The 26,656-nt window shown below is 33.7% G+C and overlaps 1 protein-coding gene across 6 annotated transcripts in view; it reads left to right on the forward strand.

Annotated features, from left to right (window-relative positions):
* The first annotated feature begins 890 nt into the window (after positions 1–890).
* KYNU (kynureninase) overlaps positions 891–26,656 on the forward strand; it is a 179,242-nt gene continuing 153,476 nt past the window's right edge. For 4 of the 6 annotated variants that reach the window (XM_074215083.1, XM_074215087.1, XM_074215088.1 and 1 more), the window contains exon 1: positions 898–1,003. The gene's annotated coding sequence lies outside the window, so the exon portion shown is untranslated. Of the gene's footprint in view, positions 1,004–26,656 lie in introns of all 6 variants that reach the window. The other 2 variants (XM_074215084.1, XM_074215085.1) reach the window with 1 other exon arrangement.

Genomic DNA, 26,656 nt, shown 5'->3' on the forward strand with positions numbered 1-26,656 from the left:
GCATGACTTGTCAGTAGAAATACAATCAATATTCTCTGCAATTCTAGCTGAAGGTTAGGACCTTCTTTCTGGTCCTAGAATTGTACACAGAAAAGTTGATAAATAATTACATTTAGTAGCCAGGACTAGAATCTTTTATCAGCATTCTCTTTCTACCCAAATATATTTGATACTTAGCCTGAGAGGTATTAAATTCACACTAAGTGGAGAATATGATATCAAGATCCTATTCCAAAAATTCTGATTTTACACCCTGAAAGTTCTATTCAGGGGAATTATGAGGTTCAAATGAGACAATGGATACAGAGTACTATGCAGACCCTAAAACATTTATTATTATTATTAATATTAATATTATCATTATTATTAGCCTTCATTAACCAGGCCACCACTCTGCTTATAACTTAATTATCTGAGCCCTATGGCTGAGCTCAAGTAATGTTATTAGAGCTATATAGGGATATACTAACAAATGTCTAACCACTCATCTCTGGGGAGGAAATGAATGTATACACCTACTTTTAAGTTGAATCTGCAGTATTAATAGCTTCTTAAAGCTAAAGTCTGAACAATCAAAGCATTAAATTTAGTTCTGATTTTTAATAATTGCTGATTTTTAAGATGCAAATGCTCATACTAAAATTTTAACAGGTTCTCCCAAGGAGTTAGAGCTGGATCCAGTATTTTCATGGTTCTACTTCCCAGGGTAAGTCTTTCTGAGACCTGAATTTTCCTGATCTCAATGAAATTGTGAAACAAAGAGCAGACTGCAAAACTAGGGGAAGCACTTTCATTGAGTTTTGACAGGGAAGCAAGGGACAGTGCCTTTGTTCATATTTAGAATCAGGCAAGAGAGGAGGAGCTAAAGCAAAACAAAATTCCCACAAAGGGTGGAGTCAAGAGGAACTTGCTGTAGAAAGTCTTTCTGAACCTCAGCATTCACTCTGACAGAAGATCCAGTCTTGTTACTTGAAGCTGTGGAACACACCAGAAGCCTAGTAAGGTGAGAATTACCTCAGAACACTTATTTGGGATACACAGACATGGACACACACAGATACACAAACAGACACACACATACACACAGAGACACAGAAACACACACACACATACACAGACACAAACAGAAACTTCTCACATTCATACAGACAACAGACAAACATATACACAATTGCTTTATAGAACAACTTGAAATTTGTATTTCTTACCATTTCCCTGGCATCATATGTGGCACATATATTTTAGTCTACACTTTGTTCTCAGAACATAATATTGTTTAAAATGTATAACCAAATATAAGAGTCTCAAAAAGAATCACCTACATAATGAAGGCAGTTTTACCTCAGATTTGTTCAGTCAATGGAAAAATTTCAGTGAATTTTTAAAAGAATGAACATTGGAAATCCCCTGCATTCAATATTCTTAAAATGTCATTGCAAAGGTCTATATATAGAAGGATACAGTTAAGTAGTTTTTAGGTTTACACTTTCAGTTTTACTTCTTTTATGCCAGTTTCAAATAAATGATTTTTATTTAAAGAAGTGAAATTGTGTAAGCATGGGACAAAATACCTTCTTTTCATTTTCTGTAATAGTTGTCTAAAAGGCAGTGTCTCTTTTTTCTAAGTAGCAGAATAATTTTTTTAACCTATTTGTATTTACAGTTATCTGGTGACATTAGATTGAACCAACAGTATAAGTCTCATTGCTGTTAATATTATATTAGTTTAGTGCTAAAATATCCAGTGGATGGAGCTATGTGTTGCTCAGTATAAGAAACTGATGTAAGTACTGATTTACTGGAAATTGTTATTTTCTTTTTATTTCTACTGATGGACATTTGGAATGGTAGTCTAACAAGTTGTTTTTTGGTTGGTTTTTTTTTTACTTAAAAATGACTTTTCATACATCTCTATTGTAATGAGCTTTGGCTATTTGGTTTAAACATTTCTAAACTTTGAACTGTCAAGCTAGATGTAATTTGTTCCTTTGGCATAAACTTACACTCAGCACTGCGTAAACATTAACTATTGTTTTATTGAGGTCATTCAACTAACAAGTTGATTTAACCTTAGACCCCTCAGTAAATGAAATAGCAGGAAACATTAGTGTTTATTTATTACTACTGCATTGACTCTTTAAATAGGCTCTTGGGCAGAAGATCTTAACTTATAAAGGCACTGAATATCCCACTGAAGAATTGCATTGGAAGAATTTGTGCCTGTGTGTTTGTATGTCTATATGTGTCTTTGTGTGGGCACATGTACTTTTTTTTCTTTAATAGTTCACTCTTGAACTGGTAATTAGTTGATCTGGGACCTAATGAGTATGTTTAGTGCCATCATTTATTTGCTATATAATATATTATATATATATTATATAATATATTATGTAATATATATATAATATATTATATATATTATATACCATATATAATATGTGCATCCTATAATATGTATTATATACTACATAATCTATGCTATACTAACAAGTATACCAGTACTATCATTTATTTGCTATATAATGTTGAGCAAACAATTTTTCCTCCGAGTTTCAGCTTCATCATCTATTAAATGGCAATAATAAGAATACATCCTTGCCAAATGAAAGATTAAATACTAAAAAATTTAAATTAAATGAAGTAAAATTAATTTAAAACTATTTTAAAATTCAACATGAAAAACATTTTTGCAATCTTATAAAATACTATACAAAGGCACTATTTTAGGAAAATAACCTCAAAAGCCTGCAAAAAAAAAACCTGTTTTGCAACTCTTAAATCTGAGTTTATTACTCCCTTCTCCCTACCCTTGAACTCAACACACATACTTATGTAAACAGTGAAAGGTATTAAATTTGTTTAGAAGCAAAATTAAGACTAGAGTTAAAAATGAAAATTCATGATGTTTAAAGTCATTTTTCATTTAAATACATATAATTTAATAATTTAAAATGTCAACTATTAAACATCTAATTTTTTATATTCAAGAAATTTTCTCTGTATTTCTGTTTCAAAAAAAACATTTCTGCTTGAATCAGAATGTCAGGAAAGATTTAAATAGAGAAGAAGCTTTATGACATTATCTGGTCAATTTTTCATTTTACATATTAGGAAACAAATTCAGAAAACGATAGCTTTCCTTCTAAGGTCCCACAAACAGTAAAGAAAGTTCAGATTTAAAGAAAGTTCTCATTCCACACTCTTGTGTTTTGTCCATTAATCAATTCATATGAGAAGCAGTCAAACAGCTTATTCTGAAAGATACGTAGGAGTAAGGAAATCAATATTTCATTTCATTTTGGGACTTATTTATTTTGATCATTTCTATGAATTCCTCAGTAGAGGTATTCTCATTGTAGGAATCCTTCCACTGATATAGATTTATAACACTTCCATACTTTAGAAGCCTGAGGAAGTTCACTTGTGTGTTGAAAGCTCAAGAAACTTGCTCATGGTTATGTATTTTATATATTTTATATATATATATGTGTGTGTGTGTGTTTGTGTGTGTGTGTGTGTATAGAGAGAGAGAGCTATCTATAAATATAGCTATAGCTATAGCTATAACTAGCTAGCTATATGTCTATATCTATCTATATTTATCTATCTAAAACAGAAACAAGACTTGAACCCAGATTTCCTGGTTCCAAGCAAGGCTCTTTATATGCTCTGTTGCATGCAATCTAGATCTGATCATCAACTTCTTCCCATTATTCCCTGTTTCTGGCATCAAGTAATACACATTTAATCTTCCTTCCCACATAATGACCCTTTAAATAACTAATATTGTGAATACTCTAAGCCTATTCTTCTCCAATTTAAAATTTCCTAGTTTCTTGATTTAATCCATGAAAGTCATGATTATGAATACCCTCATAATCTGCTAGCCATTTTTTAGTCACACTCCTGCTTGTCAACATTCTCACTAAAATGTGGTTCTGGAACTGAATATACTATTCTACATGTAGTGTAAGAAGTCTATATTACAGAGCAACTTACTTCCTAAAAATCTTTAATTCAGTTTCAGATTATGTTAGTTTTTAGGTTGCCATGTCATCATGTTGCATGCCATAATGTTGTTATGTCATGTCTTGCAAAAGTCAAACTTGCAATACTACTAGATATTTCTTCACATGAAGTGCTTCCTAGTCATACTGCCTCTGACTTTATATTTATATTATTAGATTTTCATTTATTTAGATTTTCATTAGATCATTCATCATATTAAATTCAGTCAATAGTCTATTCTGGTAAGATATTTTCATATATTGGTTCTGTCAGTCAATATGTTCTTTATTACATGAAGTTTCATGTCAATTTTAAATTTTATAAGTATCTCATTGAAGGTATGAAGAAAATTGTTGAACAACAACAGCAACAACAAAAAGAACCAAAACAAAATTTGTTGTTATTCCACTGGGGTTACTGTAAATAGTTTTGACACCAATTCATTAATTATCATTCTTTTTATCTGGTGATTCAAACACAAATCCACTTGTTATCTAGTACATATCTCCCCATTTTTCAATAAATATACTATGAAATACTGTAAATATCATGCTGAAATCTATGTTCTGTCTATAGACAGAACTTTCCTAAAATGCCAATTTAATGAACTTGTAAAACAAGAAATGATTCTAATCCAGCAAAATGGGTTATTTATGAACCCATGTCGGTTTTCAAGATCACTGTTTCTTTTCTAAATTCATTATCCATTTATAAATGAAAATTTCAGTATATATAAAAATTGTTTGGTTATATGAAAATTGAATTCTTCAAAGTACTACAAATATATATGTTAAATTTAGGAAATCTTCCCCCCATCTTAAGAAACATGAATTTTATATATAGGGATTTGTTTTTTTCAGGAAATATCCCCTAAAGTTCAATGAAACATTAATTTTTACTATAAACAAAATGATAGAAGAAAGGATTATGAAATTGGGGATTAGGATTCAGAGTAGGAACAGAACCAGAATTTTATTGGAGTAAACTATTTTTTTAGGTCAACATCTTCAATTTCTTTATTTTTCTTTATTTTTATTTTTTAAATAAATTTTTATTAAAGATATTATTTGAGTTTTATAATTTTCCCCCCAATCTTATTTCCCTTCCCCCACCCCACCCCCATGGAAAGCAATCTGTCAGTCTTTACTTTGTTTCCATGTTGTACCTTGATCCAAATTGGGTGTGATGACAGAGAAATCATATCCTTAGAAAAGAGACAAGAATTCTAAGAGGTAACAAGATCAGACAATAAGATATGTTTTTATTTCTAAATTAAAGGTAATAGTCCTTGAACTTTGTTCAAACTCCACAGCTCCTTAACTGGATACAGATGGCACTCTCCTTTGCAGACAGACCAAAATTGCCCCCTATTGTTGCACTGATGGAATGAGCAAGTCCTTCAAGTTTGATCATCACTCCCATGTTGCTGTTAGGGTATACAGTGTTTTTCTGGTTCTGCTCATCTCACTCAGCATCAGTTTGTGCAAATACCTACAGGCTTCCCTGAAATCCCATCCCTCCTGGTTTCTAATAGAACAATAGTATTCCATGACATACATATACCACAGTTTGCTAAGCCATTCCCCAATTGAAGGACATTTACTTGATTTACAATTCTTTGCCACCACAAACAGGGCTGCTATAAATATTTTTGTATAAGTAATGTTTTTACCCTTTTTCATCATCTCTTCAGGATATAGACCCAGTAGTGGTATTGCTGGGTCAAAGGGTATGCACATATTTATTGCCCTTTGGGCATAGTTCCAAATAGCTCTCCAGAAAGGTTGTATGAGTTCACAGCTCCACCAACAGTGAAATAGTGCCCCAGATTTCCCACATCCCTTCCAGCAATGATCATTATACTTTCTGGTCATATTGGCCAATCTGAGAAGTGTGAGGTGGTACCTCAGAGAAACTTTAATTTACATTTCTCTAATTAAAGATTTAGAGCATTTTTTTCATATGGCTATGAATTGCTTTGATCTCCTCATCTGTAAATTGCCTTTGCATATCCTTTGACCATTTGTCAATTGGGGAATGACTTTTTGTTTTTAAAAATTTGACTCAGTTCCTCTATATTTTAGAAATGAGTCCTTTGTCAGAATCATTAGTTGTAAAGATTGTTTCCCAATTTACTATATTTCTTTTAATCTTGGTTACAGAGGTTTTATCTGTGCAAAAGCTTTTTAATTTAATGTAATTGAAATCATCTAATTGATTTTTGGTGATGTTCTCCAACAGTTCCTTAGTCATAAACTGCTCCCCTTTCCATTGATCTGACAAGTAAACTAGTCCTTGATCTTCTAATTTGCTTATAGTATTGTTTTTATGTCTAAGTCCTGTAACCATTTGGATCTTGTCTTGGTAAAGGGTGCGAGGTATTGGTCTAATCTAAATTTCTTCCATATTACCTTCCAATTATCCCAGCAGTTTTTATCAAAGAAGGAGTTTTTAATCCCAAAAGCTAGACGCTTTGGGTTTATCAAACAACAGATTACTATCATCATCTCCTGCTTTTACACATAGTCTATTCCACTGGTCCACCACTCTAATTCTTAGCCAATACCAAACAGTTTTGATGACTGATGCTTTAAAATATAATTTTAGATCAGGTAGGGCTAAGCCACCTTCTTTTGCACTTTTTTTTCATTACACTCCTGGCAATACTGGATATTTTATTTCTCCATATGAATTTACTTACAATTTTTTCTAACTCATTAAAGTAATTTTTGGGAATTTTGATTGGTAGGGCACTAAACAGATAGTTTCGTTTTAGTAGAATTGTCATTTTTATTATATTAGCTCTACCTATCCATTAGCCGTTGATATTTGCCCAGTTATTTAAATCTGATTTAATTTGTATGAGAAGTGTTTTTTATAATTGTCTTCAAAAAGATTCTGAGTCTGTCTTGACAAATAGACTCCCAAGTATTTTATATTGTCTGAGGTTACTTTGAATGGGATTTCTCTTTCTACCTCTTCCTGCTTTATGTTGGTAGACATATAGAGAAAAGTTGAGGATTTATGAGGGTTTATATTACAACCTGCAATTTTGCTAAAATTGCTAATTGTTTCCAGTAGTTTTTTAGATGATTTCTGTGGATTTTCTAGGTAGACCATCATCTCATCTGCAAAGAGTGAGAGTTTTGTCTCTTCCTTCCCAATTCTAATTCCTTCAATTTCTTTTTCTTCTTTAATTGCTGATGCTAACATTTCTAATACAATATTGAATGGTAGTGGTCATAATGGGAACCCTTGCTTCACCCCTGATCTTATTGGGAATGCCTTTAGCCTCTCCCCATTGAGTACAATGCTTGTTGATGGTTTCAGATAGATACTGCTAATTATTTTAAGGAACAGTCCATTTACTCCTATACTCTCTAGTGTTTTTAATAGCAATGGATGCTGTATTTTGTCAAAAGCTTTTTCAGCATCTATTGATATGATCTTATGAATTCTGATACATTTTTTGTTGATATAATTGAGTATATTAACAGTTTTCCTAATATTGAACCAACCCTGCATTCCTGGAACAAATTCAACTTGGTCATAATGTATTATCCTGGTGATAACTTGTAATCATTTTGGTCAGATTTTATTTAAGGTTTTTGCATATATATATATATATATATATATTCATCAGGGAAATAGGTCTATAATTTTCTTTCTCTGTTTTATCTCTTCCTGGTTTAGGTAACAGCACCATATTGGTTTCATAGAAAGATTTGGGCAGAATTCCATCTCTCCCTATTTTTCCAAAGAGTTTATATAGAATTGGAATGAATTGTTCCTTAAATGTTTGGTAAAATTCACTTGTGAATCCATCAGGACCTGGAGATTTTTTTTAGGGAGTTCAATGATGGCTTGTTGAATTTCTTTTTCTGAGATAGGGTTGTTTAGGTATTTAATCTCTTCTTCATTTAACCTGGGCAATTTATATTTTTGTAAATATTCATCCATTTCACTTAGATTACCAAATTTATTGGCATAGAGTTGGGCAAAATAACTTCAAATTATTACTTTAATTTCCTCCTCATTGGTGGTGTTCACCTTTTTCATTTATGATACTAGCAATTTGGTTTTCTTCTTTCTTTTTTTAATCAAATTGACCGGAGTTTTATCAATCTTATGGGTTTTTTCATAATACCAACTTTTGGCTTTACTTATTAATTCAATGATTTTTTTCTTTCGATTTTATTAATTTCTCCTTTAATTTTTAGAATTTCTAATTTGGTATTTAATTGGGGATTTTTGATTTGTTCTTTCTCTAATGTTTTTAGTTGCATGTTTAGTTCATTGATTTCCTCTTTCTCTCTCCAACATATTCATTGTAAGCATTTAGATCTATAATATATCCCCTGAGAGTCAATTTGAATGAATCCCATAGGTTTTGGTATGTTGTTTCATTATTATCATTATTTATCATAAAATGGTTAATTCTTTCTATAATTTGTTTTTTGGTCCACTCATTTTTTAAAATGAGGTTTTTCAGTTTCCAATTTGTTCTGGGTCTATATCTCCTTGGCCCAGTATTGCATATGACTTTTATTGCATTGTGATCTGATAAAAGATGTATTCACTATTTCTGCCTTTCTGGAGTTGATCATTAGGTTTTTATGTCCTGGTACATGGTCAATTTTATAATAAGTTCCATGTACTGTAGAGAAAGAGGTATATTCCTTTCTATCCCCATTCAGTTTCCTCTATAAGTCTACCATATCTAATTTTTCTAACAATCTATTTACCTCCTTAACATCTTTCTTATTTTATGATTCGATGTATCTAGATCTGAGAGTGGGAGTTTGAGGTCTCCCACTAGTAGAGTTTTACTTTCTATGTCTTCCTGCAGTTCCTTCAGCTTCTCCTCTAAGAATTTGTGTGCTGTCCCACTGCATGCATATATATTCTGTATTGAAATGACTTTATTGTCTATGGTACCTTTTAGGAGGATAAAGTTTCCTTCCTTATCTCTTTTAACACTATGTATTTTTGCTTCTGCTTTGTCTGAGATAATGATTGCTATCCCTGATTTTTTTACTTCAGCTGAAGCAAAATATATTTTGCTCCAACCTTTTACCTTTACTCTATATGTATCTCTCTGCTTCAAATGAGTTTCTTGTAAGTAGCATATTGTAGGATTCTGGTTTTTAATCTACTCTGCTATTTGCTTACTTTTTTTTGGTTTGTTTTTTAGGTTTTTGCAAGGCATATGGGTTTAAGTGGCTTGCCCAAGGCCACACAGCTAGGTAATTATTAAGTGTCTGAGACCGGATTTGAACCCAGGTACTCCTGACTCCAAGGCCAGTGCTTTATCCACTATGCCACCTAGCCGCCCCTCATTTGCTTATGTTTTAAGGGAGAGTTCATCCCATTCACATTCAAGGCTGTGATTACTAATTCTTTAATTCCCTCCATGCTATCTTCCCTCTGTTTGTATTTTTCCCCTTCCCCCCCTTTATGCATATTCCCCAGTATTTTTTCTGAATGCCACCCCCTTCAGTGTGTTTGCCCTCCTATATCACACCCTCCGCTTTCTTTCCCCTTTCCCTTTTTCCATTTTCCCTTCCCTTCCTTTTGTTATTTCCCCTTTTTTTCTCCCCTCTCCCCTTCCCTTTCTCCGTCCCCCCCTCCCCCTTTCCCCTTTTAATACTTGAAAGGTTGGATGTTTTATAAATTAACTGAGTATGTGTAGGTTGACTTTAAGCCAAGTCTGATAAGAAGATTCAGGTGTTTCTCATCTGCTGCCTTCTTCTCCTCTATTACCATAGGTTTTTTGTACCTCTTAGTGTAATGAGATTTACTCCCATTCAATCCTCTCCCTCCTCCAGTCTCTTTTCTGTCCCCCTTTTTATGGAGGTAGTGCTTTTTAGATCATTCTATCTAAGTCATAGAAAATTCTGAGTGTCTATCCCTTCCAGTTCAGTATATTCTATCCAATAGAGTCAAAATTCCTGAGAGTTATTAGAGTCTTTCTCCCAAGTGGGGTTAAAACCAGTTACATCCCATTAGATAGCAGTCTCATGGATAGGTCATAAATGTCCATCATTTCTGGCTAGGTATATTCTCTCTGTTAGAGTTTCAGTTCTCAAGTTTTATGAGAATCTTTTTCCCCCCATACTGGGTTATAGCCAGTTTCATCTTACTGGATAGCATTTTTTTCCTTTTACTGCTCCCCCCCCCCCTTTTTTACCTTTTCATGCGTCTCTTGAACCTCCTGTTTGATGTCCAAATTTTCTGTTTAACTCTGGTCTTTTCATCAGAAAATTTTGGAATTCTTCCATTTCGTTGAATGTCCATCTTTTTCCCTGGAAGAGAAGGCTCAGCTTTTCAGGATAGTGGATTCTTGGCTGCATTCCAAGCTCCCTTGCTCTTCAAAATATCTAGTTGCAGGCCCTTAGATCCCTTAATGTTGATGCAGCCAGGTCCTGAGTGATCCTTACTGTGGCTCCTTAATATTTAAAATGTTTCTTTCTGGCTGCTTGCAGGATTTTCTCTTTTATCTGATAGTTCTGGAGTTTGGCCAAAACATTCCTTGGTGTTTTCAATTTAGGATCTTTTTCTGGTGGGAATCGATGTACTCCTTCATTAACTACTTTGCCCTCAGATTCCATGATATCAAGGCAGTTTTCCATCACTAGATCCTGTCATATTAAGTCCAGACTTTTTTTCTCTTCAATGTTTTCAGGAAGTCCTATAATTTTCAACCTACCCCTCCTCGATCTATTTTTGAGGTCAGTGGTTTTGTTGATGAGGTATTTAACATTTTTCTTCTATTTTTTCTAATTTTTGATTTTGTTTAACTGACTCTTGCTGTCTCATGGTGTCATTAGTTTCTGTAGACTCCACTTTTTTGGGGGGGAGGATTTTTCTTCATTTACCTTTTGCAGTTCCTTTTCCAATTGGTCGATTCTACTTTTGAAAGAGTTTTCCATTTGACCAATTGTGGTTTTGAGAGAATTATTTTCTTTTTTGCATTCACCCCATTGAGGATCTTCGAGAATTATTGCCATTTTGTATTTGTCCAATTGATAATGTGATTGATTTATTCTCATTTTGTATTTGTCCAGTTGATAAGCTGAGAGATTTATTCTCATTTTGTATTTGTCCAATTGTACTTTCTAAGATTTTATTTTCTTGTTGCAAGGTATTGTTTCTCTCAAATTTTTAAGCTCCTTCCTTATTTCCTCAAGGAAGTCTTTCTGTGCTGAAGACCAGATCATATTCTCCTCAGAGGTTCCAAGTCTTTCTGACTTAGGGTCTATCCCTTCCAAGAATTTTTCTATGAATAGGCCTTTCCACTGACCCTTCTTCCTTTTGCTAAGACCTGAGTTGGGGAGGGGCTGGTTCACAGGGGCTTGGGATTGCTAAAGGCTTTACTCACTTAGTGCAATTTCTCTGGCTGGCCAGTAGGAGGTGTTGGTTGCTTTCTCTGGAGTGTCAGTGACTTTGAGCCTTCTCCCTTTGCTTGAAGGGAGGAGTTGGAGCTATTGAATTCTTTTGCCTCCACTCAATGATGGGTTTTACCCTGGCCTGAGGTCATTCCACAGCTGGGCTGATTCTTCTGCTCACACACCTGGGCCTGAGGCAGAATTAATTTGCATTTGTTTGTTTGGGAGGAGGTCTGAGTTGTAATGGGACTCTGAGTTGCTCAGACCAGAGTTGCCCAGGTATGGTGTCTGCAGCTCTCCTCCTCTGGAACTCTTCCCCCAGCCCTGTCTGCAAGGTCCTGGCCACAGCACCAATTCCAGATCCCAGACTCACCTGTCCCAATTTGGCCAAAGTTGCTGCCTGAGACAAATACTCAGGTAGATGTTCTTTCTCCTGGCTTTTCTTTCTGGGTTTTATGGGTTGGATTTCTTTTAAGAAGTTTATTTCATGTGATAGATGGGGAAGAGATCAGGAGACATTAGAACTGTGCCTGTCTTCTCTCCGCCATCTTGCCTGGAAGTCTACCTGGAAGAAAGTTTTATTAGCTGGTGTGAATCTGTTGGGCTTTTATTTAATGTGAAAACTAGGAACCTCAGAGTTCCACAGAATCATAAAATTTAAGATGAACTTAAAGGATAAGAAAAGAAAAGGGAAGAACCAAATCCCATGATCCCTTCTGAATAAGAAATAGAATTTTCAAAATGGGTTTGAATGATGGAGACAATTTGGACATTAGAAGGTTATCTTCTTTGAAAAGGGGTTGTCATTGGGTGACTAGATGGTGAAGGGGATAGAGCACCGGCCCTGGAGTCAGGAGGACCTGAGTTCAAATGTGACTTCAGACACTTAATAATTACCTAGCGGTGTGACCTTAAGCAAGTCACTTAACCCCTTTGCCTTGCAAAAAAAGGGGGGGATGTCAATCACAAGATTCCATTCCATACCAGGAGAGGGAATTTTCTGTTCATGTTGTTGTTTGTCCATATGAAATAGAAGGGAAACACAGAAACAGAGATTGGATAACATGACCTTAATACTGTTGAGTAATTTATAGGCAAGGAATAAGACCCAACTTCATAATGTAACAGTACATTACACCATTACCATTCAGCATTTCTTCTTTCATGAATTGATACTTCTAAGGGGTAATCATTCAAAAAAAGAGATAAGCATTGCAAAAAATTAAGAAAAAAGTTGTTACAAAATGCAAAATAGAGAAATGTGAAATTATAATGGAAATAAATGAGTATTTATTAAATATTTATATAGATATAGAAATAGATGCCAGACAGTGTTAAATGCTTTGCAAATATTTATACATTTTATTTCATTTGAATAATGGATTGAAATTTGTTTCTCAGGAAATAATTCATTAATGAATGATAGAGTGAATTAAAATGGAATAAGTAAAGATATGGCCTGTTAGAGGAAGAATACATTTCAAAGTGTAGGGGGGAGGAAGCACAAAGGAAAGGAAAATTTATTGTAAAAGGGGAAAAAAAAAGGGCTTGATAGCTAGGTATGCCCGGGAATAGAGTGCTAGGCCTGGAGTCAAGAAGACACATCTTCCTGAGTTCAAATCTGGCCTCAGATTTAATAGTTATGTGACCATGGGCAAGTTACTTAACTGTTTACTTCAGTTACCTCATCTATAAAATGGACTGGAGAAGAAAATGTCAAACCACTCCAGTAATTTTGCCAAGAAAATCCCAAATAGAGTCACAAAGAGTTGAATATCACTATAAAATGACAGTAAAATAGGAAAAGGAATTTAACATAAACTGAGATTTTAGGATTAGAAAGGAATAGAGATGAACAGATCAAGGAATAAGCAAAAGAAAGAAAAATTAACAACAAGTAAATTCAAGAAATTTGTAATAGGGATTGATGGAAAGAGACAAAATTAAGTACTAAAGAAATAACTGGAAGATTATAATGACCAGGCTTGTCCTGGGAAAGAGTTGAGAAAATGAACCTTTCTCCCTTTCTTAGAGAGGTAAGAAACTATAGGTATCTAATATTTCACATATAGCATACTCTATCTTTTCTGTCTTTGACATGTTCCTATTGAATATATTCCTTCCTACCATACCAATAGGTCTGATAACATGATAGATAGGTGGAAATAAAAAATAATGTCCATTTCTTCCCATTTCTAGTCTTCCTGTGCAGAAAGTCTACAACCACAATGTACTCTTGAAATTTGATTCTTTTGTAAAGTGGTCCAAAAAGCATGACTAAGAATCTCTAAATCATTCATAAGATCTTTTTATGTGATGTCATATATAATAGCATAACACTTTCAAATTATTTCAAGACATTCACCATTTGTTGTAGGGCTGCTGGAAATTTCCTTCATGCCTACCTTATACTTTCTAATTACATTCTTCGTCTTCTATTAATACATTAATATGAGGTAGGAGTGATATTCCTTCCCTTAGTCATATTCTATAAAATATAATGAATCCTTTAGTTGATTTTGCTAATACTTTTTCCCTTTTCATTGTTTATTCTTTGTTGCGAAAATTAATGAAGAGGATAGGAAAGAGGACTAAATCAAAAAAAGATCACATTTAAAAAGTCATCAATAATAAAGATAGCATTGCCAAAATTATGATTTTTTCTAAAATGAATTATTTGAATAATAAAGTATAATAAAAACTATCATTGCATCTTATTGCTCCTTAATTTTCTTCAAATAAATTGCACCTATTCCACATTTAATCTAGTTAATATGGTTCTCTTTTGAGTATATCACTGTCTGATTACTTTGACCCAGATAATTTCATGATACACTTTCAGGGTACTGTCTGCACAAGATAGAGTCAGATCAAAATTGCTTTTCTGTATTATTGATTGTTTATGTAATAGAGGTTTGGAGAAAAGTAGGCCATTCAAGATGACATCACACTTGTAGGTGATACTAATGGATTGCCCTTGAGAGATTGGAGACTGGATCATGCGCAGATATTCTGCCTTGGTCTACTATAGGATGGGAAGCTGGAATTGTGAGCATCTTTAAAATGACATAACTCAGTATTCTATAGTTCTCCAGTATCTTAAAAGCAGTTCCCTAGTATCTTCATGTAGGTAATCCTACTATTGCATAATAAATACATTAATTAAGCCCTTATCACTTTGGTTTTTCTATTCTTCCCTAGATGTATAAATTACCTGAATTAAACCTTTTCTTCCCAAACTACTCTCTCTCTCTTTCTCTCTCTCTCTCTCTCTCTCTCTCTCTCTCTCTCTCTCTCTCTATTTTTTAATTCAAGTCTTTTCTTGCAACTCTTGATCTCTTTTTTGTCCTTTCATAAATGTTTTTTGGTCTAATCACAGTTCTCTTTTTCAGACTTCTTTCCAGTAATCTCCCAGTTAATGGACATTGATATGCTTGATATCACTAACTGAAACATCATTAGACTGTGCTAACTCTTTGAATCCATCTATCAAGGTGTGCATGATTTTAAAATATGCATATAACATTGTGTTGAAGAAGTATATAGGGGTGTGTGTGTGAGTGTGTGTATATATGAACAGATATGCTAAATGGAAATATATATATGTGTGTGTTATATGTCATATGTGTGTGTGTGTGTGTGTGTGTGTAGAAACATCTATGTTAAATGGAAATGTGAGTACTAGGAAACAACTGAAGAAGGTAAATATACTACTAAGAATTAAAAATTTAAATGTCCTTTATACCAATATTTAATCTATTATACACTGACCATATTAAATAAATATCTCTATTGATGCTTTGGGGAATTTGTTGAAATTAATAGGTAGTCTTTGAGAATTATTTTACATAACAGATAATATCTTTATTGTTATAGAGTTGATTGAAAAGTGAAGAAAATAATCAACCCAATGCTGATTATTGTTTGATCTTTTTTAAGAAGTTGACATGTCAGAATAAAAGATATCCTTAAAGACTCTTTTCCAATAAGGTGTCTCTTATGCATATATTCAAATCATACATGATTTCTTTAGAGATACAATCACAGAGATAATTAAATTCTTCTGAGTAGTACTATCTAGTAAGGAAAAAAATTAAGTTGATTCAGACATTTGCCAATACTAAGGGCAATTTCCACTGCCACTTAAAGTCTCATATCTGTCGACTTCTCTCTACTCACAAGGCCCAGCTTCAGCCATTATCGCCCTTTGCCTATTGCAAAAGTTTTCTTAATTTGGCTCCCTTCCGTCATACTTTTCTTTATTTAGCTATCCTTTATGGTAGGAATTCTTAACTCTTTTGGGGGAATGGGGAGTGTCAAGGGCTCTTCTAGCAATCCGATAAAACCTATGTACCCATTCTTTTTTTTTTTCTTTTTTTCCCCAATTACATGCAAAGATAATTTTTAACATTCATCCTTTTGTAACTTCTGAGTTCCACATTTTTCTACTTCCCTCTCCTCCCTCCCCCTTCCCCATGGTAGCAAGCAATCTGATATAAGTTGTATATGTACAATCATATTTAAAATATTCCCTTTATTAATCAGTTTATGAAAGAAGAATTAGAACAAAAGAAAAAAAAAACTTGAGAAAGAAAGAGAAAACATAAAAAGTTTAAAAAGTGACCATAATATGCTTTATTATGCATTCAGATTTCATAGTCTTTTTCTCTGGATATGGATACCATTTTCCATAACAGATCTCTCAGGATTGTCCTTGAGCACTAAAACTACTGAGAGAAATGGCATCTATCATAGTTAATCATCTCACAATGTTGCTTTTAATATGTATAATGTTCTCCTGGTTCTGTTCACTTTACTCAGCATCAATTCATGAAAGTATGTCCAGGCTTTTCTAAAGTCTAGCCACTGTTGATTTCTTACAGAACACTAGTACTCTATCATATTCATATACCATACCTTATTCATCCATTCCCCAATTGATGGGAAATTTTCTCAATTTCTAATTCTTTGCTACTACCAAAAGAGTTACATTTTTGAACATGGTTATTTTCCAATTTTTTTATGCTCTCTTCCAGATATAGAACTAGTAGTGGTATTGCTGGATTAAAGGGTATTCATAGTTTTATTGACCTTTGGGCATAGTTCCATATTGTTCTTCAGAATGGTTGGATCAGTTCACAACTCCACCAACAATATTATTGTCCCAGTTTTCCCACATTCTCTCCAAACTAGATCATTTTCCTTTTTTGTTCTTTTAGCCAATATAATTGGTATGAGACAGTACCTCAGAGATATTTTAATTTTCATTTTTCTAATCAATAATGATTTGTAGCAATTTTTATTTGACTAAAGATAGTTTTAATTTCTTGACCTGAGATTTCCTATTCATATTCTTTGACCATTAATCAGTTGAGAAATGACTTGAAGTCTTATAAATTTGACTTAATTCTCCATGTATTTTAGAAATGAGTCCTGTATCAGAAACACAGGCTGTAAAAATCATTTCCCAACTTTCTGCATTTCTTCAAATCTTGGTTGGATTAATTTTATGAAATCTTTTTGATTTGATGAAGCTGAAATTATCCATTTTGAAATTTATAATGTTCTCTATCTCTTGTTTGGTCATAAACTCCTTTTTCTCCATAAATCTGATGGACTATTCATTGTTCTCCAGTTTGCCTATAATGTCACACTTTATATCTTTCCTGTAGCCATTTCTACCTTAGTATAGGGTGTGAGATGCTGGTAGATACCTAGTTTTTCCTCTATACTCGCTCTTACAATTTTTTTAACACAAAAAAGCAAAATATATGTTTACAGAGGAAATCAATTAAATTGAAATAAAGTTGCCATTTTTCTCAGCTATGGTCACATAACCCCTGTGATCTCTCTAGTGTCCCCTTATCCTATCTACTCAGATGCTTAAATTGATATTCCAAAAGACAAATCTGACCATGTCATACTCCTGCTCAAAAAGTTTTTAGGCTTCCTGTTGCTTAGTTTAAATTCTGACTCCCTTGTTTGGCATTTAATGCTTTTCAAAGTCTGGTTCCAAACTATATTTTCATGCTTATTTCATATTATTCTTCTTTAGAAACTTTGATTTTTCTAAATTGCTCTATTAAATAGTCCCTATATGTTAAATCCCATTAATTATATATATATATATATATATATATATATATATATATATATATATATATATATATATATATATATATATATATATACATATATATATATATATACCTTTGCATAAGTTGTTCTCCTTGCCAGGAATGCCCACTCTGACTTTAGTCTTATAATTCCTAGGTGTCTTCAAGGGTTGGAAAAAGTGCTATCTCTAACAAGAGACTTTTTCCCGATTCTCTCCAATAATTTTTATTAGTACTATGCAAAATTAGATTTAGAGCAATAATGGATTTCAAGGGAAATCTAATTTGTCTCTTCATTTACAGATGAGGAAACCAAGACCCAGTGAAGGTATATAATTTCTCATTTTTTTCTGTAGACAGTTTGGATTTATTCCTCTGTGTTAATGATATTCTTCCCACTCCCAAGTAGAATATAAACTCCTTAAGGTTAGGGACCGTGTTCATTTTTGTCTTTTTATCGCCAGTGCCTAATAAAGTACCTGGGATGCATTATAAGATTAATAAATGCTTCTTGAGTTGATTTGATGGTAATGTGATGAGAGCATCTAACTTCTGAATACTAAAGAGCATCTTTAAATGGAATCTACAATCTCTCAAAAGAATATAAGCAGACCAATACATATGCAAAATGAAACTAGGCTGCAGAATGACTCTTGTTCATAAGTCTAGTGAGTAGATTGATTAATAACAATAAAAACAATACTAACTATAATAGCAATAATAATAGCTAACATTTGTTTAACACCTTAAAGTTTCTAAAGTCATTTTCAAATATTATCTAATCTTCACAGCGATCCAAGTGAAGGCGATACTATTAAAATTCTCATTTTACATATGGGTAAACTGAGATGGGCAGCAATTAAGTTACTTGGCACCCTGGTCAAAGTTAGTAATTAAATAAGACGAGTTTGAAACTCAGATCTTCCTGTTTTCAGTTCCAGCACTCTCTTCAATCAAGTATATAATAAACCATATAAACATAAATACACACATATATTTCATAATGACACTGTGAATGTACCACTGCCTCAGTATCAAAAATAAAGAATGAAGGCTAATTTGCATTTGCAAAACTTTGTTGAGCTTTCAACAATACCAAGTGATTCTCTGAAAGAGAAACCTAAAACAAAGCCCTACCTTTTTAGCTTCAAGATCTCCAATAAGAAGGACAACTAGTTGATCTAGTGCATAGAACACCAGCTCTAGGGTCAGGAGGACCTAGTTATGTGACCTTGGGCCAAGTCACTTAACCCCATTGCTTTGCAAAAAAGTAAAAGAAAAGATCTCCAATAAGAAGCAAGTCTTCATGGGCAGCTAGATGGTACAATGGTTAGAGCACTAGCCCTGGAGTCAGGAGGATCTGAGTTCAAATACTATCTCAGACACTTAATAATTGCCTAGCTGTGTGACCTTGGGCAACTCATTTAACCCCATTGTCTTAAATACATTTTGAAAAAAAAAGAAAAGAAGAAGTAAGCCTTCTCCTTCCTGATCATCCCTTTAGACAGCTCTCATTGTTATGATCTTGATAGTGTCAGAGATTTATATATAGGGGGAAACCATTTGGAAAAATTAGATAGCACAATGGATGGCATTGGGCCTGGAGTCAGGTAGCTCTGAGTTCAAATCCAGTTTCAGATGTTTACTTGTGTGCACTTGGGCAAGTTACTTAACTATTTTGCCTCAGTTTCCTCACCTGCAAAATGGGCTAATAATAGTCAGCTACCTCCCAGACTTAGTATGAAGATCAGATGAATTAATATTTGTAAAGTGTCTGGCACATAGTAAGTGGCACACAAATCTTAGCTATTATTATTTAATCTCTAGTACTTCAGGGTTAGAATTCAAAAAAAAACCTCAAAGTTTTTGTTTAGAAATTAATTAATTAGAAAGCCCCAAAACTTTAATTAGAAATCAATGACTAAAAACCATTAGCATCAGAGCTAATGATTAGCTATGTACCTTTCAAAAGAGAAGGAATTCTACTGGAATAACTATGGTGATGGATAATAATAATGAAGACCATTTATAATATGGCAGGCATTCTACTAAGTGCTTTATAAACATTATCACATTTGATCCTCACACCAGTCATACCTCAGATTCTAACAAGTTGAGATAGCTGCTGGGAAGTGTGACATCACTGATGGGGAGGAGAGGGGTGGGACTTGTTAGTCAGAAAGTTTCTTCCATCAACCCAAACAAGAAGACTCTGAGAAGGACATCAGAACCTTGAACCCTTACCCTGGCCTTTGACTTAGGCTCTTTTTTACAACTATAGGATCTCTCTTGATTAGATTACAGGGACTATTGGTGAAAGCTTAGTAGTGATGGCTTGCATCTTACTCCAGGGGCACCTGGTTGTGCAATGGAAAGAGGGCCAGACTTCAGAAAATTTATGTTTGCGTGACTCTGAGCATGTTTGTCTCAGTTTCCTCATTTGTAAAATGAGCTAAAGAAGGAAATGATAAACCATGTCAGTATCTTTGCACCAAGAAAATCCTAACTGGGGTCATGAAGAGTGGGACATGACTGAACAATAACTAGCTTCCCACTCCTATCTAATCACTAGCAAGAGGAACCAAGAAAACTGGTGCACTTTGGGCCTGTGCACCATGGTTTGACAGCACACCCCCATCTCCACCCTCTACCCCATTTCTTCTTCCGTTCCCCAAAAGGCAGTCTACCTCTGCTGGGGAGTCGGTCTTGTTCTGTGTTTGAGCACAGTTTCCTGAACTAGTCACATTTCCAGCCCTCTTGAGACCTTCCTCTCTTCAGCTGGCCAATATCTCCTGTGTCTTTGACTGAGAGTCTGACTTTAAAAAGAGAGAAAAAAAAGTAAAAGGAGTGGAAACCCTGCCAGGTCAGGGGGCAACTTGAGACAAGATTGTAGTAATGACTTATAGTGTATGTATGTCTATATGTATGCATGAGTATAAAATTTATACATATTCATCTATATCCTGTTGAGTGTGCAAAGGTATGCATGTGTGTATTAGTGTATATGAATGTATACACACATTCTTTCTCTCTCTGTCTCTCTCTCTCTGTCTCTCTCTCTGTCTGTCTGTCTCTCTCTCGTATTCACTCAACCATTACAGGTATCATAGCTTCAAAGCTGAGAAGTCTCTTTTACAGATGAGGAAATAGAGACCCAGAGCTTGAGGTCATATATTTAGGTTATGATTTGAACCTATGCCATGCCTCTAAATTCTGCTTGCTATCCAACATTAGGTCTTTTTGTTAATAAATATTAATATCTATATGTGCAGGCCTTTGACAAGTTTGTTGTTGGGCACTGCAGCCCAGAAGAACTAACAGGTTGGACACTCCTGCTCTAGAGGGAACTAGAGCAACATATTTTTCAAACTTCTCTTCCCCCATCTTTTCTCCTTCCCCAGGTTCAATTCCTTCTTCTTTTCTGCTGAGGATCTCTTCTTCTCTTCCTAACTTTAATAAAACAAATCTAGACCATGAGATCCTTTGTTCCCATAATGCACACAATCTGAAGTCCCTTAACATTTTTGCCTTTCTTTTTCTTCTTTGCTCCAACCAGGAAGTATAGGTTTCCTTCTTTAGGCTTTCCTTTCTACCTGTGTGCTTGACCATCATGATGCTACCCATCACTTCTGAAAGGAGGTACTTTATCAATAAGTGATTCTCATTTTTAATCTTTCTATTTACATAGCAAAAGACCTGTCAAAGACCAATGAGCTTTTCCAATGGACATTTTATAAGTGGTTACTAAGACCATTAATGGCAAAGTTTTAGAATCTGTCTATTTAATCAATTCCAGATTCACTGCTTAGACATTCAAAACATATCAGGAAATTATCTGGTCTTTCAAAAATATGGGAAAGGAGTGCTTAGGTAGCACAGTGGATATAGCACCAGCCCTGAAGTCAGGAGGACCTAAGTTTAAATATGGACTCAGACACTTAAAAAAAAAATTACCTAGCTCTGTGACCTAGCTCATGTCACTTAACACCATTGCCTTACAAAAACGCAAAAATAAATAAATAAACAAACAAACAAATAAATAAATAAATGTCAGAACCTCCCTTCTCACATACTAATTAGGAGTCTATATATATCTTCATCTTTAACTTCAAGCCTTCATAAATCTCAAAACTTTAATAACAATTAAATCTGCAATTTATGTCAAAAATGATATTAGAGTATAGTGAAGAGTATACTAGGATATAGACTTTTAGTTCTCAAAAGTAGAAAGAAATTCATACCAAGAAATCCCTGAATCTCACAAAAATGAAAATATTTGAGCCCCAGTTACCTTCACTATTTCTCTTCTTTCCTGGATCCCTATTCTCAGACCACACCAAGTTGGGCTATTGCAAAGAAGAGCCCTCAGTCCCACAGAGAGAATAATAGGGAGATGGGTCCTTGTGCTCAACTTAGAATTCTATACGTATTTTCTAATAGTAGAATGTTACTCATCATCATCATCATATAGTTAAGTATTAGAGTATGATTTTCCTTAAACAACTGAGAGTGCTACACCAGTTCAGTCATTCATTTCTAAATATCAAGGGATATTTTAGTATGTGTGTGTCTGTGTGTTTGTGTGTGTGTGTGTGTGTGTGTGTGTGTGTACATATATAATGATATTTGTCCTTTAGTCTCAACAAAGACCATGACATTAGGAGGTGATTTAATGACAAGCATATGCATTGGATTTGAGTGAGGGGATGCTGTACTAAGTCACCAATCTCACTTTTATCTCACTTTTTCCCCTCCAGAGCAATCTGGGTTGAGTGGTCAGATAGGAATCAGAAATCAGAATGACTGGACATAGCTCTGAATGTGAGGCTATATTCTCCCCCCCACCCCCAATGCTATGAAGAACTCTTGTACCAAAAATTTTCACTGACTATTCATTTTATCAGCTATAGTGTCTAGTTCCTGAGGGGCAAACAGCATTATGTTAGGAAGTTGTTGGAAAATTGGCTTCCAAAAATACAGACAAGTTTTGGCAATAGAGGTTAGTTCTATCTCTATTCAGGACTCGTGAGAATAAAGCAGTCAGGAGCCTTCAGCTAGACTAATGCTGAGTTAGAAGATTTAAAGGATGATTGGAATAAAACATCTGAGTAAGCTAGATAACAATGCTCATAAGGGTGGTAGAATCCCTTTGGTTTCAGAACTGGATCCATGAACTCGTAAATCATTCTTTTTGGGGGTTTTTCCTAACCTGTCTCTTTCTGTAGGGAGAGTACTAGATTATATCCTCTTATTTTGGTGGACTATCCTAGGAATCTTACCACCGCAAACCTTACTGTTTCTATGGAGAAATGTGGACTATATTCCAAGTAGCCAACTTACATAGAAGTTTTCCTATATAAACATTCTAGTATATTTGAGTAAACCTTGTTTCACTATTTGAAAAGAGAAAGTAAAAATACAACATAGGGAAAAAAGTTTGAGGACAAAAATTATGGCTATTTATATTGCTCTACATTATGCTATAATTACCTAAATATGCAACTATTTAATACATATGTTTCAGTAATTCAAGATTCTAAGGAAAAAAAAGTTAAAAAGATACAAATAGTGCCTAGATTCAGAAAATTCAGCTTATTTGTTTAATGTTCCAACCTCATGTAATCATTCAATTCATTCTTATGTCATAACTATGAAATTGTCTCAGATGGCATCATTATCCAGACAGCCCTATATCTATCTATCTATCTATCTATCTATCTATCTATCTATCTATCTATCTATCTATCTATCTATCTGTATGAATACATATATTAATAAATTTTAGTATGTTTGTATTCATAGTAATTGTTAGGTTAAAAATGGTCACCCCTCCTTGATTAATTTAAATTGAAAAAAAGGTAGTTAAATATAAACTAAAAATAAAATCTAATTTCAAGGATATTTTCCTTTAGTTATTGGAAATATTATAGGAAGATTAGAAACAAGTTACCTACATTTGTGAAGGATGAGAAATTGTCTATGTTTTGCTTAAGTAAAGAAGAAATAATATTTAAGGGGAAAAAAGACCCTGGAGTTGGAGCCAGAAAAAACTTGAAAAATATCCCATATACTCTAATTTTGATGAAAATAATGAAAGTATCTGTTAAAGTTATTGGGAAACTTGAATATATATATATATATATATATTTATATGTGTGTGTGTATACATATATAAATTGCTTTGTAAAGTTTAAAATACCATATAAATATCATCATTGCTAACATTATTGATTCATCTCTTTTCTTAAAAATTTCTGATAAAGGGAGCAGAGCCAAGATGGCAGAGAGAAGCCAGGAACTTTCTTAAGCATTACCAATATTTCTTTAGAACAACACAAATCAAGTCTCTAAATAAATTTTGGAGCAACAGAACTCAGACAGACACAAAAAAAGAGCGGACCATTTTTCAGCCTAAGATATCTGGGGAGGAATTAAAAAAAAAAAGATCTGCCTTATTCAAATGCAAGGGAAATGATGGGCCCAGGGATCAAAAATCAGGGCAGGTGGGGCATAGAAGAGACCAGCTGGAGGCTCTCAACCATAGCAGAGATCTTCAGCTGAGATTCCTTGGCCCCAGTTCAGCAGGTCAACTATAGAGCAAACCAGCTAAAAGGTCTCCAATACAGGTGCCCCAGATCTGCATAATGGATGACTAGTGAGCAAGTTGCTATCAATTCTAACTTGTAAATTCTGTGAGAGGGCTCCTCCCCCAACAAAAAACTTTGAGATAGCACACCTGTGGCCCAGGAGCAGAATTTAAAAAGTGTTAAAGATGTCAAGGAAAAACCCTAAGAATAGAAAGCTACTATGGAGATAAGGAAAATCACAGAAGAGGACAACAGAAAAGTACTACATGTGAAGCAAAAGAGGGAAATAAGAACTGTTCTCCAGCCCAAAATGATTTCTTAAAAGAGCTTAAAAGGAATTTTAAAGATCAAGTAGAAAAACTAGAAAAAGAAATGCAAGAAAATTCAACATTTTGCAAGAGGAAGCACAAAAACTAACCAGAAAAAAAAAAAAAAACTCCTTTAAAAATAAAATAGGCAAATGCATAAAGAAAACAATGCCTTCTGAAATAGAATTGATCCAAATTAAATAACTTATCCAGTGCCATATGTTTCAAACTATCAAATAACTACTTTACCAAGCTAGAAAAAATAGTCAAAAAATTCATCTGAGCAACAAAAGGTCAAGGGAACTGGTGGAAAAAAAATGTAAAGAAAAGTGACCTATCTCTACCAAATCTAAAAGTATACTATAAAGCAGCAGTCATTAAAACTACCTGGTAATGGTTAAGAAATAGAGTAATGGATCAGTGGATTAGGACAAGTTCAAAAGAAACCACAATAAATGACTAGAGCAATCTACTACTGGCTAAACCCAAGGACATCACCTTCTGTGATAAGAACTTACTATTTGATAAAAATTGTTGGGAAAACTGGAAAATAGTATGGCAAAAACTTGGCAGAGACCCACATCTCATACCCTATGCTAAAATAAGGTCAAAATGGGTACAGGATTTAGACATAAAGGAAAATACCATAGATAAATTGATAGACCAACAAATATTCTTATCTATCAGATCTATGGAAGGGGGATAAATTTATGACCAAACAAGAATTAGAGTATATTAAAAGCTGCAAAATAATGATTTTGACTATATTAAATTAAAAAGTTTTTTTGTGCTAATAAAATATATGCTGTCAAAATTAGAAGGAAAGCAGAAAACTGGGAAACAATCTTCACAAATAAGAGTTCTGATAAAGTTTCATTTCTAAAATATATAGAGAATTGCACCAAATTTATAAGGTTACAAGTGATTCCCTAATTGATAAATGGTCAAAGAACATGAATAAACAGTTTTCAAGTGAAGAAATTAAAATTCTCTCTCTCTCTCTCTCTCTCTCTCTCTCTCTCTCTATATATATATATATATATATATATATATATATATATATATGTAATCATATGAAAAAATGTTACAAATCATTATTATTAGAGAAATGCAAATTAAAACAATCAGATTGGTCAAGATGAGAAAAGGGAAAATGATCAATGCTGGAGAGGTTGTGAGAGGATTGGGATATTGATGCATTGCTGGTGGAGTTGTGAATGGATCCAACCATTCTGGGGAGCAATCTGAAACTATGCCCAAAGAGCAATAAAAATGTTAATATCCTTTGACCTAGCAATTCCAATTTTTAGGTCTATATCCAAGAGAAATTACAAAAAAAATGTAGTGTCAAAGAATTGGAAATTGAGGGAATGCCCATCAATAGGGGAAATGACTAAACAAGTTATAGTCCATAAATACTATGTAATACTATTCTATAAGAAACCATAAATGTTTGGACTCTAGAGAAGCATGGAATGACTTACAGGATCTGATGCTGAGCAAAGGGAACAGAATCAAGAGAACAATGTATACAGTAATAACATTGTGAGATGATCAACCCTAATGGAAGCAGTTCCTCTTACCAGTTCAGAGAGTTAGGACATTTATATTAAACCTGCTTTGGACAATATTATCCCCATTCAGAGGAAGAAAAACAAAACAAAACAAAACAACAAAACAACAAAAAAAAGAAAAAAATCAACCCTTCAGAATCTGATAAGAACTTTATAAAAATTATCTCTTATGCATTTTTCCCTTAATCCTAATTTCTCATACCAAAATGACTAATATGTAAACATGTTTATCAAAAATATGTATATAGAATTCTAAACTCACTCTTTGCCACTGAAGGGAGGAGGGTGAGATGGGAGGGTGGAAGAAAACTTTGTGACTTAAAAATATACATGTGCATATGGATGAAAATAAATAAATTTTTTAAAAAAGGAAATAGAATTGGCCAAATGAAAAGGAGATTCAAAAGAGAACTGAAGAAAATAATTCCTTGAAAAAATAGAATTATGCATCTGGAAACTAGACTTTATGAGACATCAAGATTCAGACTTGTAGAATCAAAAAAATGAAGAAATTGAAGAAAATGTAAAATACCTACCTCACTGGAAAAACAACTTATCTGAAATAGATACAGCAGAGGTAACTTAAGAATTTTTGGAATACTAATGCCATGAACCTAAAAAGAGACTGAACAACATCTTAGAAGAAATCATCAAGGAAAACCACCCTGAAAGAAT

The sequence above is a fragment of the Macrotis lagotis genome, chromosome 1, assembly GCF_037893015.1.
Source record: "Macrotis lagotis isolate mMagLag1 chromosome 1, bilby.v1.9.chrom.fasta, whole genome shotgun sequence".
NCBI classification, from domain to species: domain Eukaryota; kingdom Metazoa; phylum Chordata; class Mammalia; order Peramelemorphia; family Peramelidae; genus Macrotis; species Macrotis lagotis.